Source organism: Bison bison, unplaced genomic scaffold (assembly GCF_000754665.1).
Source record: "Bison bison bison isolate TAMUID 2011002044 unplaced genomic scaffold, Bison_UMD1.0 scf7180017864487, whole genome shotgun sequence".
In the NCBI taxonomy this organism is placed as follows: domain Eukaryota; kingdom Metazoa; phylum Chordata; class Mammalia; order Artiodactyla; family Bovidae; genus Bison; species Bison bison.
Genome location: NW_011495047.1, coordinates 9,090,707 through 9,100,561, shown reverse-complemented (window position 1 = coordinate 9,100,561; position 9,855 = coordinate 9,090,707). Strand labels below are relative to the sequence as shown.

General features: G+C 42.1%; 1 protein-coding gene and 1 long non-coding RNA gene across 3 annotated transcripts in view; one reads left to right on the top strand and one right to left on the bottom strand.

Moving 5' to 3' along the window:
- Positions 1-9,855, bottom strand: part of CCND3 (cyclin D3) — a 95,708-nt gene that overhangs the window by 52,060 nt on the left and 33,793 nt on the right. The gene's annotated exons all lie outside the window — the stretch shown is intronic.
- On the top strand, positions 1,832-7,865 carry LOC105005248. Its single transcript, XR_827302.1, has 2 exons — positions 1,832-2,383; positions 7,634-7,865. It is a non-coding gene; the product is annotated as an uncharacterized LOC105005248 (long non-coding RNA).

Here is a 9,855-nt window from a genome sequence, read left to right as displayed (position 1 = left end):
AAAAAGAGGTCCTCCCAGCCCTGATTGTGCAGCTTTCAAAAGCTCTCCTCCCTCCCGCTTCCCCTCCCCATCACCCCCTCTCCATCTCTCTCTCTCTCTCTCTCTCACCCCACCCAAATGCTCAGCTTAATTTACAGTTCTAAGTACTCTCTAAGCAATTCCTAGAGCTGAGAAAATTCATTCACTTCAAAAATACTTCTTGTATACCTACTAGGTGCCAAACACCAGTCCAGGTGCCAAAATAACTTTTCCTTGGCTAGAAAGATTATGAAAGAGAGCAGGAAAAAAAAAAATATTGGTCTTATCCAGCTGGGATTGAACACAGGGATTATCAAGGTGATAGCCCTCTGCTCTGTGGCCTGGGCTTTCACAAGCACAGCAAAGGGTGCAAGTCAGGACTCTGTTCGGTTCAGTTCAGTAGCTCAGTCATGTCCAACTCTTTGGGACCCCATGGACTGCAGCACGCCCAGCTTCCCTGTCCATTACCAACTCCCAGAGCTTGCTCAAACTCATGCCATCCAACCTCTCATCTTCTGTGGTCCCCTTCTCCTCCTGCCTTCAATCTTTTCTAGCATCAGGGTCTTTTCCAAAGAGTCAGTTCTTCACATTAGGTGGCTAAAGTATTGGAGCTTCAGCTTCAGCATCAGTCCTTCCAGTAAGTCAGGAGTGGCTGCTGTCAAAGATGTCTCTGAGACAGCTATGGCTAAGATTGGTTAGAAGTCCACCAGTCCCTTTTCCTCTTCCTGGGTACACAAAGAAACTACAATTCCCAGTATCCCTTGCGGTTAGGCCACAGCCAGCCACTGGGTCTGACCAGTGAATGTGGGCAGCAATGACGTTGCCTCGTCAGGCACATACACACCTGGCACAGTCCTCACTGTCACTCAGTTGAGCAGAGTAGGATGCAGAAGAGCTAATCAAGAACTTCCAGAACATGGACACTGTGTCACCACAAAAGTAAGAAGCCTGGATCCCTGACTTGGGATAACTGCTTGGGAGTTATGAAGTGAGAAGAGCTGTTTAGTTTTATGAATCCCAGTTTGTTGTATTGGGAGAATGACAGACAGAAGATTTATACAGAGATGCTCATCAGTGCTTTATTCACAACAGCCCAAAACTGGGGACAATCCAAACATCAACCAATAGAAAATGGGTAAACAATAGTGTACAGCCTCCCATATAATGGAATGAACTCAGATGATGTTTCTGGTATGTTTGTTGGAAATGGGGAAATGGGCTTCCCCTGGTCCTGGAAGCTTTCCCAGGCTTGGCCACCCTCATCCCCACAGGGCTCATCTCTTCTGTAGAGTCTCCTGAAGCACCTGGTATGAATTTCTACAACGGCACTTCTAGCAGATGTTTTAGGGTCAGTCTTCTATTATGGTGAGCTCCTTAAGGGTGGAGCTTGACATAAGCCCATCACTCTGGTGTTCAAGAAGCTGAGATGATTTGATGGGGAGAAAGGATAAAGAATTTAGCTTTAGACAGAAGGCTTTAAATTGATGGTAAGATACTCAAGTGGACCTACTCTGCTAGCATTTTAAATAAGGGCTTCAAGCTCAAGTAAGAGATTAGAGATAATTTGAGATATTAGAAAAGTGCCAACATTTAAAAGAGCTCTAGAGACTTCCCTGTTGATCCAGTGGCTAAGACTCTGAGCTCCCAGTGGGGGGTGTGGCATGGTCCCAGGTTCAATCCCTGGTCAGGGAACTAGATCCCACATGCCTCAAATAAGAGTTTGCAGGCTGCAACTAAAGATCCCGCATGCCGAAACAAAGATCGAAGATCCCACCTGCCGCAACTAAGACCTGGCACAGACAAATTAATTTAAATAAATATTAAAATAATAAAAAGAATTCTAATAGTAGAAGAGATCATCAAGATCGAGATCATGGTAACCCAGGACGGTGCCAAGTTCTTTTCATCATCATTTTACACAGAACAACACTATGAAGTAGTTATTATTATTCTGGCTTCAAAGATGAGGAAGCTGAGGCTTAGAGAGGTTCAAGAATTTGCCTATGGTCATACACTGGTAAGTTGAGGAGCTAGAATTCAGGTAAAAGCAAAAACAACATAATAATCGTAATCATAAAAATACCGACTTACTATTTATTGAACACTTACTATGCTCCAGATACTTTAGTACTTTTAATACATTTAATCTTGGAACCACTCTATGAAATAGTATTTGCAAATGCAAAAGCATGACTTTGTTAACCAACTAAGCTCTTAACCACTATGGCTTTAAGCAAGCTTCTGAGGACTCTCATTGTTATGTGGCCAGGACAATAATTTGCAAAATACTTTAAAGTTCGCAAAGTGGTTTCACATACTTTATCTCATTTGAATCTCATAACACTGGTGAAGAGGAGCATACAAGGTAAGTAGTCTTTTTTCCTTAATTTTTTTTGGCTGCATCACATAGCATGTAGGATCTTAGTTTCCCAACCAGGGATTGAACCCGTGCCCCTTGCAGTATAATTTCGAGTGTTAATCACTGGACCACCAGGGAAGTCCACGGCAAGTATTCCTACACCCAACTGAACAATGAGACTAGAAGGGAGGTCTTCTGACTTCTAAACTAGGCCTCATTAAAAGTATTGGTAGACAAGAAATAAAAGCTCAACATTCAGAAAACTAAATCATGGCATCTGGTCCCATCGCTTCATGGGAAATAGATGGGGAAACAGTGGAAACAGTGTCCGACTTTATTTTTGGGGGCTCCAAAATCACTGCAGATGGTGACTGCAGCCATGAAATTAAAAGGCACTTACTCCTTGGAAGGAAAGTTATGACCAACCTAGATAGCATATTAAAAAGCAGAGATATTACTTTGCCAGCAAAGGTCCATCTAGTCAAGGCTACCGTTTTTCCAGTGGTCATGTATGGATGTGAGAGTTGGACTGTGAAGAAAGCTGAGTGTCGAAGAACGGATGCTTTTGAACTGTGGTGTTGGAGAAGACTCTTGAGAGTTCCTTGGACTGCAAGGAGATCCAACCAGTCCATCCTAAAGGAGACCAGTCCTGGGTGTTCATTGGAAGGACTGATGCTGAGGCTGAAACTCCAATACTTTGGCCACCTCATGCGAAGACTTGACTCATTGGAAAAGACCCTGATGCTGGGAGGGATTGGGGGCAGGAAGAGAAGGGGACGACAGAGGATGAGATGGCTGGATGGCATCACCGACTCAATGCACATGAGTTTGGGTGAACTCCAGGAGTTGTGATGGACAGGGAGGCCTGGCATGCTGCAACTCATGGGGTTGCAAAGAGTCAGACACAACTGAGCGACTGAATTGAACTGAACTGAAAGTTAAATGATGGAAAGTATATACTGAATAAATACTAACTGAAAGAAAGCTGATGCCAAATACTCATGTGAGATAAAACAGGCTCTAAGGCAAAAAGTGTTGTAAGAGACAGTCACCATAGAATGACTTAGAAATTTGTGTTGTAAGAGATAGTCACCATAGAATGACTTAGAAATTTGCTACAGTAATAATTTATTGTTTGCTAGAATGATATTCGATAATTCTAAACCTATACATCCCCAATAACAAAGGTTCAAAATATATAAAGCCAAATTTGACAAAACTATAAGGAGAAATTGATAAATTCACCATTTATCAGTCAGGTAGGAGATTTTAATAAATCTTTTCTTAGTAATTGATAAATAGACAAAAATCAAAAAGCATTTGGAATATTTGAATAATGCCATTAACAAGCTTATGTCTCAGTACTTTATTCACAACAAAAACTGGAAATAATCCAAACACCAATCAATAGAAAATGGGTGAACAATAGTGTATAGCTTCCTACATAATAGAATAAACTCAGCAGTAAAAAGGAACAAATTTAACTAATGCACACAACATATGCTGAGTGAAAAAAGCTGGACACGAAAGAGACTATACGGTATGATTCTATGAAGATGAACTTCTAGCCAAGTATAGTTCTAATGCTGATTAACTCTGGTGGTGAAGAGGAGATGGATCCAAAATGGGCCCCGCTTGAATGGAGCTTTCTTGGATGAGGCAAATATCCTAGATCTTGATTTGGATGATTTTAACATGTAAGTTTACATGTGCCAAACTCACAAAACTGTATAATTAACATCTGTGCATTTTATGATAGGTATGCCCGGCAATGCAGGAGATGCAAGAAATGTGGGTTCATTCCCTGGGTGGGGAATATCCCCTGGAGGAGGGCATGGCACCCCATTCCAGTATTCTTGCTTGGAGAATCCTATGGACAGTGGAGCCTAGCAGGCTACGAACCATAAGGTTGCAAAGAGTCAGACATGACTGAAGTGACTTAGCATGCATGCATGTACGGTTAATAAAGAAAAACCACTTACATGATGCAACCTAAATAACACTTATTGGGAAATATATAGCCTTAAGGGCATATATTAGAAACGAGAAAGAGGATTCAAAATTGATAAATCAAGGATAGAAATTAGGAAGTTAAACAAAGAGTAGCAGAATAAACCCTAAGAGAAGAAAAATGAAAACAGCAAGATGAGGGTAGGATAAATTAGCATCACAGAATTAACAGTTATCCACTACTATATAAAAAAACATAAATAACAAGGATTTAACGTACACCTCAGGGAACTATATTCAATATATTGTAATAACCTATAATGGAAAAAAATTTGAAAACCATTACATATATATACAAGAATATGGGCTTCCCTAGTGGCTCAGACGGTAAAGAATCCGCCTGCAACGTGGAAGACCTGGGTTCAATCCCTGGGTTGGGAAGATCCCCTGGAGGAGGGCATGGTAATCCACTCCAGTATTCTTGCCTGGAGAATCCCATGGACAGAGGAGCCTGGCGGGCTACAGCTCATGGGGTCACAAAGAGTCACACATGACTGAGCGACTAAGCACAGCATATACAAGAATATAAATATACAGGAATATATACATATATATATATATCCAAATCACTTTGCAGTACACATGAGACTAACACAACATTGTAAATCAACTACACAGAAAGAAAAAAATAAAGTAGAAAAACAAAAACTGAATAAAGGCAAAATGAAGTAGAAAATAAACAGAAAATCAATAAGGTCAAAAGTTGCACATCATAAAGACTAATAAGAGAGACAAAACTTAGGTAATATTGATCAAGGAAAAAGATGCAAATAAACAACATGTGAAATTTTTAACACTGCATCAGAGTTTTAAAAATGAAAAAACTGTGAACAACTTTGGGCTTCCCAGGTAGCACTAGTGGTAAACAACCAGTCTGCCAATGCAGAAGACATAAGAGAGGCAGGTTTGATCCCTGGATGGGGAAGATCCCCTGAAGTAGGGCATGGCAACCCATTCCAATATTCTTGCCTGGAGAACTCCCTGGACAGAGGAGCCTGGCGGGCTACAGTCCACAGAGTTGGACACGACTGAAGTGACTTAGCCCACATGCACGAACAACTTTATGCCAATAAGTTTGAAACAAACTAGACAACATTACAGAAAAATATGATGTACCTAAACTAACTCAAGTAGAAAAAGCAAAACCTACATAGTCCTATACATAGAATACTCACATATATTTTATTATGTGAACAAAGACATCTTGGAAAGTGAAAGGGAGCATTAGTAATAAATATGCCAGGAAATAGGTATAACCTGATAACTAGCCCAGAAAAACCAGGATGCAAATAGTTATTTTTTTGGCCACGCCCAGTGGCATGCAGAATCTTTGGTGATGGACAGGGAGGCCTGGCGTGCTGCGATTCATGGTGTCGAAAAGAGTCGGACATGACTGAGCGACTGAACTGAACTGAACCAGGGATCAAACCCACATACCCTGAAGGGGAACTGTGGAGTCTCAACCACTGGACCGCCAGGGAAATCCCTGAATATGGTTATTTACTTTATATATAATGTTTTATATATAATGTAATGTTAGTCGCTCAGTTGTGTCTGACTCTTTGCAACCCCCAGGACTGTAGCCGGCCAGGCTGCTCTGTCCATGGAATTCTCCAGGCAAGAATACTGGACTAGGTGGCCATTTCCTTCTCCAACTTTACATATAACCATAAACAAAATTTAAATCAGTACTTTAAGATCTTCCTACAACTCAGCCATATATGAAAAAGATAATATGTCCCAAATGAATTTATCCTAGAAATGCAAAGAAAGTTTAACATAAAAAGATTAATGCAATTTATAGCATTTGCAGATGAAAAAAGAAAACCCATAAGATCATCTCTACAGAAGTAGAAAAAGCACTTCATAAAATTTAACAATAGACTAGAGATAAAAAGAAACTTCCTTAACCGGTTAAACAGCATCTACCAAAAATGTAGAGCAATCCTTATCATTAGTTGGAAAACATTAGAAGCATTTCCTTTCAATTCAGGAACAAGTCAGGGATGTCTGCTATTCCTGCTTCTAGTTGACAGTGAATTGGAGGTCCTAGCAAAAGCAGAAACCAACGGAAAATAAAGAGGTAGAATTGGAAAGAAACAATTTCATTATGGGTAGTGATAGACTTCTCTAGCCAGAACCCCTTCAAATTTACAACTTCTTAAAATTAATTAGGAGAAGGATAAAATAAAGTTTTGGAGTATTTCAGTGGAATATTATCAGTTTTTAGATGAATGACCCAGAAAGGGAGACACAGGAAGCTTCCATGGAACTGGTAATGTATTTCTGCTTCACAATTTATATATATATATATGGGCTTCCCTGGTGGTTCAGCTGGTAAAGAATGTGCCTGCAATGTGGGAGACCTGGGTTCGATCCCTGGATTGGGAAGAATGGGAGACGGGAACGGCTACCCCCCACTCCAGTATTCTGGCCTGGAGAATTCCATGGACTGTATGGTCCATGGGGTCGAAAAGATTCGGACACGACTGATCAACTTTCACTTTTCATATATATATTTAAATATATAAATATAATTCATAATTCATTTCTTGAAATGTAAAATAAAAGTATTTTTACTTCCCACAGTATCCATTCACTAATGTTATTTTTTTTATAGTGAAAATGTAAAAAAGAAATGTATTTAAAAGAAAACAAGATTAAAGAAAGAAAAAAAAAGCCAATGAAGGGAGACTGGAATTTCAGGGTTTGATGGATGGGCTGGTGGGCGGCAGTGAAGATGGGTAACAAGGCCAAGTCCAGTTAAAATCAGGACAAGGGCTCAGTCAAGGACTAAGAAGAAGCTGGTAGATATGGAGGGAAGACCGAAAGCAGTGACCTTTAAGAGGGCAGTTTTTATAGGCTGGCAGAAGGCGGGGCCCAAAAGAAGGGGATGAAATCATGAATGAATAAATAGCAAAAAAACTGGAAACCACCCAAAGGCCTAACAATCAAGGCCTGGTGAAATAACCATAGTTCCATTCAGAGAAGAAATGATGCTGTGTCCATACACAGACAGGCTTACAAAATTAGGTGACGTAAAAACATTTCAGGACACAAAATAGTACTTGTGCAGATTACAATGATGAAAGGGCATGAGGGTGCAGTGAGAAGCAGATAGGACTGGACCAGATCGGGTCCTGTTTGTGGATGCTGTTTGAAGGCTATGGGATTTTTCTTTTTTTCTTTTTTGGAATGCTGGTTATCGGCAAACAAAAACATGTGATGTTTCTTTAAAATCAACAGAATGGCTGTTGAAGAAATGGAGGCAACAAGTGAAGGCCACTCAGTGGAGAAATCTGACGGTGACAGGAAGGAATGAGATGGCCCAGCAGCTGGAGGAGTGTGGAGGGCTTGGGGGCAGCAGCTGGTGCGGGTGAGCCAAGAGCTGCCAGGGAAAGGATGGGGAAGCCGGGGAGGCCATCTATTTCCTTTAAGGCCTATATTTCCTTTTTTTTTTTTTTTTAATTAAGGCACAGAAAACTAAATAATCCTCCTTTTAACAAATTCAAACAGTCCAGTGTGTGTTTGTGTGTGCGGTGACAGACCCCACAGTCCTACTTCCTACTCCCTACTGTTAATAGTTCAGTACAGCTTTCCAGAGCTGTACCATTTTTTATTATTTGCAGTTCAGTTTTTGTTTTTCAATTGAAGGATAAGTGCTTTACAGTATTGCATTGGTTTCTACCCAACACCAACATGAATCAGCCATAGGTTTACCTATGTCCCCTCCCACTTGAACATCCCTCCCACCTCCTTCCCCATCCCACCCCTCTAGGTTCAGTCCACTGGCTTTTAATTAGCATGAGATGGACTTGTTAAAATATAGGATTAGAGAAAGTAAACGGTGAAATTTCACATCTTCCTGAGCTGTTTTTTATAATCTTTTAATTATTTTTTAATGTTTATTTATCTACATTGGGTCTTAGTTGCCCCACAGCATGTGGGATCTTAGTTCCCCAACCAAGGATGGAACCCGAATTCCTTTGCATTGGTATGTGGATTCTTAGCCACTGGGCCACCAGGGAAGAGCCTGAGCTAACTTCTGATGGCAATCTGGAAAGGGTTCTTCCAGAATTTTTTTTTCTGGTCTGCGTGCATGTAAGTTAGTATGTATATGTTCATTTATAACTTTATAAATTGGCTGTTTTTCACAAAAGCAGGAATATTTTCTGCCTGTACTTGAGCAGTTTCACTCTATAATATGTCATGGTAGATCACTCCAAAGTCACCACATAAGAGATTAAATTCATGATTGGAAGAGCTGCCTAATATTCCATAGCAGATAGCTGAAGGGTAAGCATCAGAGAATATAGGGGCATCTTTTTCCCTACAACTGGCAGAGAAGAAGATATGGAAACAAAAGATTCAAAATGGCAGGAGGCATCGCTTGGAGGGGGTCTGGCCATGGGAGTGAGGGGAAAGGACACAGGGAGGGTCTTCTTTCTGTACTCTTAAGCCACAGTCCCACCCAAACTGAGCTAAATCACACAGAACTGCAAAGGGGAAGGGTTGGGATTTGAGCCTCAGTGATAAGGCCACCGCTGGGGACCCAACTTCCTTGAGTGACCCGTTCTCCCAGGGGTGTCTCTGCAGAGCCCATGTATCAGAAATCTTAAGGGGAGCTCTAGGACAGTGGTTCTCTAGGTGTGGCCCCTGAGCCGGCAGGAGCAGCATCAACTGGGAAGCAAATCAGAAATGCAAATCGTCCGGCCCCACCTCAGTCCTGAGTCCGAATCTCAGTTGAACAAGCCCTCCAGGAGACGTGAATGTACTCTCAAATTTGAGTACCTTTGTTCTAGTGAATGTGAGTATGGATCCAATTCCCCATCACTACCCACGCTCATTCTTTTAGGAGACAGGTAGGAGTCTGTCCAAAGGAGACGGGTGGGCCAACTTCAAAACCAAGGCTTCTCAGTGCCTGAGAGGCCATAGGTAAAGTCAGCGACTCAGGGCCCCCAACTGCCCTCCCCTCCTTCCCCTGGTTCCGAAGATACCACTCCCCTCTCTCCACCTTCCTGAAAAACAAACAAAACAAAGCCCACCAGAACAGAAAGGGAGGTGGCAGTGCAAACCAACGGCTTCCCACTTTCCCTTGATCATGAACCCCTCAGCTTAAAGCAACCCCTCCCCTTCACACACACTCGGTGAGGGGGAGGGTGTGCTGCCCTTTGATGAATGAAGGGTGGTGGGGTAGCGGGAGAAATGCTTCTGAATGTTGGGGAGGAAATGGGATGTTGTGGCTTCAGAGTGGCTGGGTTGGAGGAGGGAGCTGGAGGGAGAGGAGAAAAGAAAGGAGAGGAAGGCTGTCCTCATTTCACCCAGCTGCTTCTGCCTGCACCTGTTCAGCTGAGGCGGGAGGAAAGACGCCCGTAAATGGAACGCGGCCCCACCCGGTCTGGAGGGGCCCCTTCCCACAGTGCCCCGCGGCCGGGTTAACTGACAGGAAAACTGTGAATGGGTTCAGG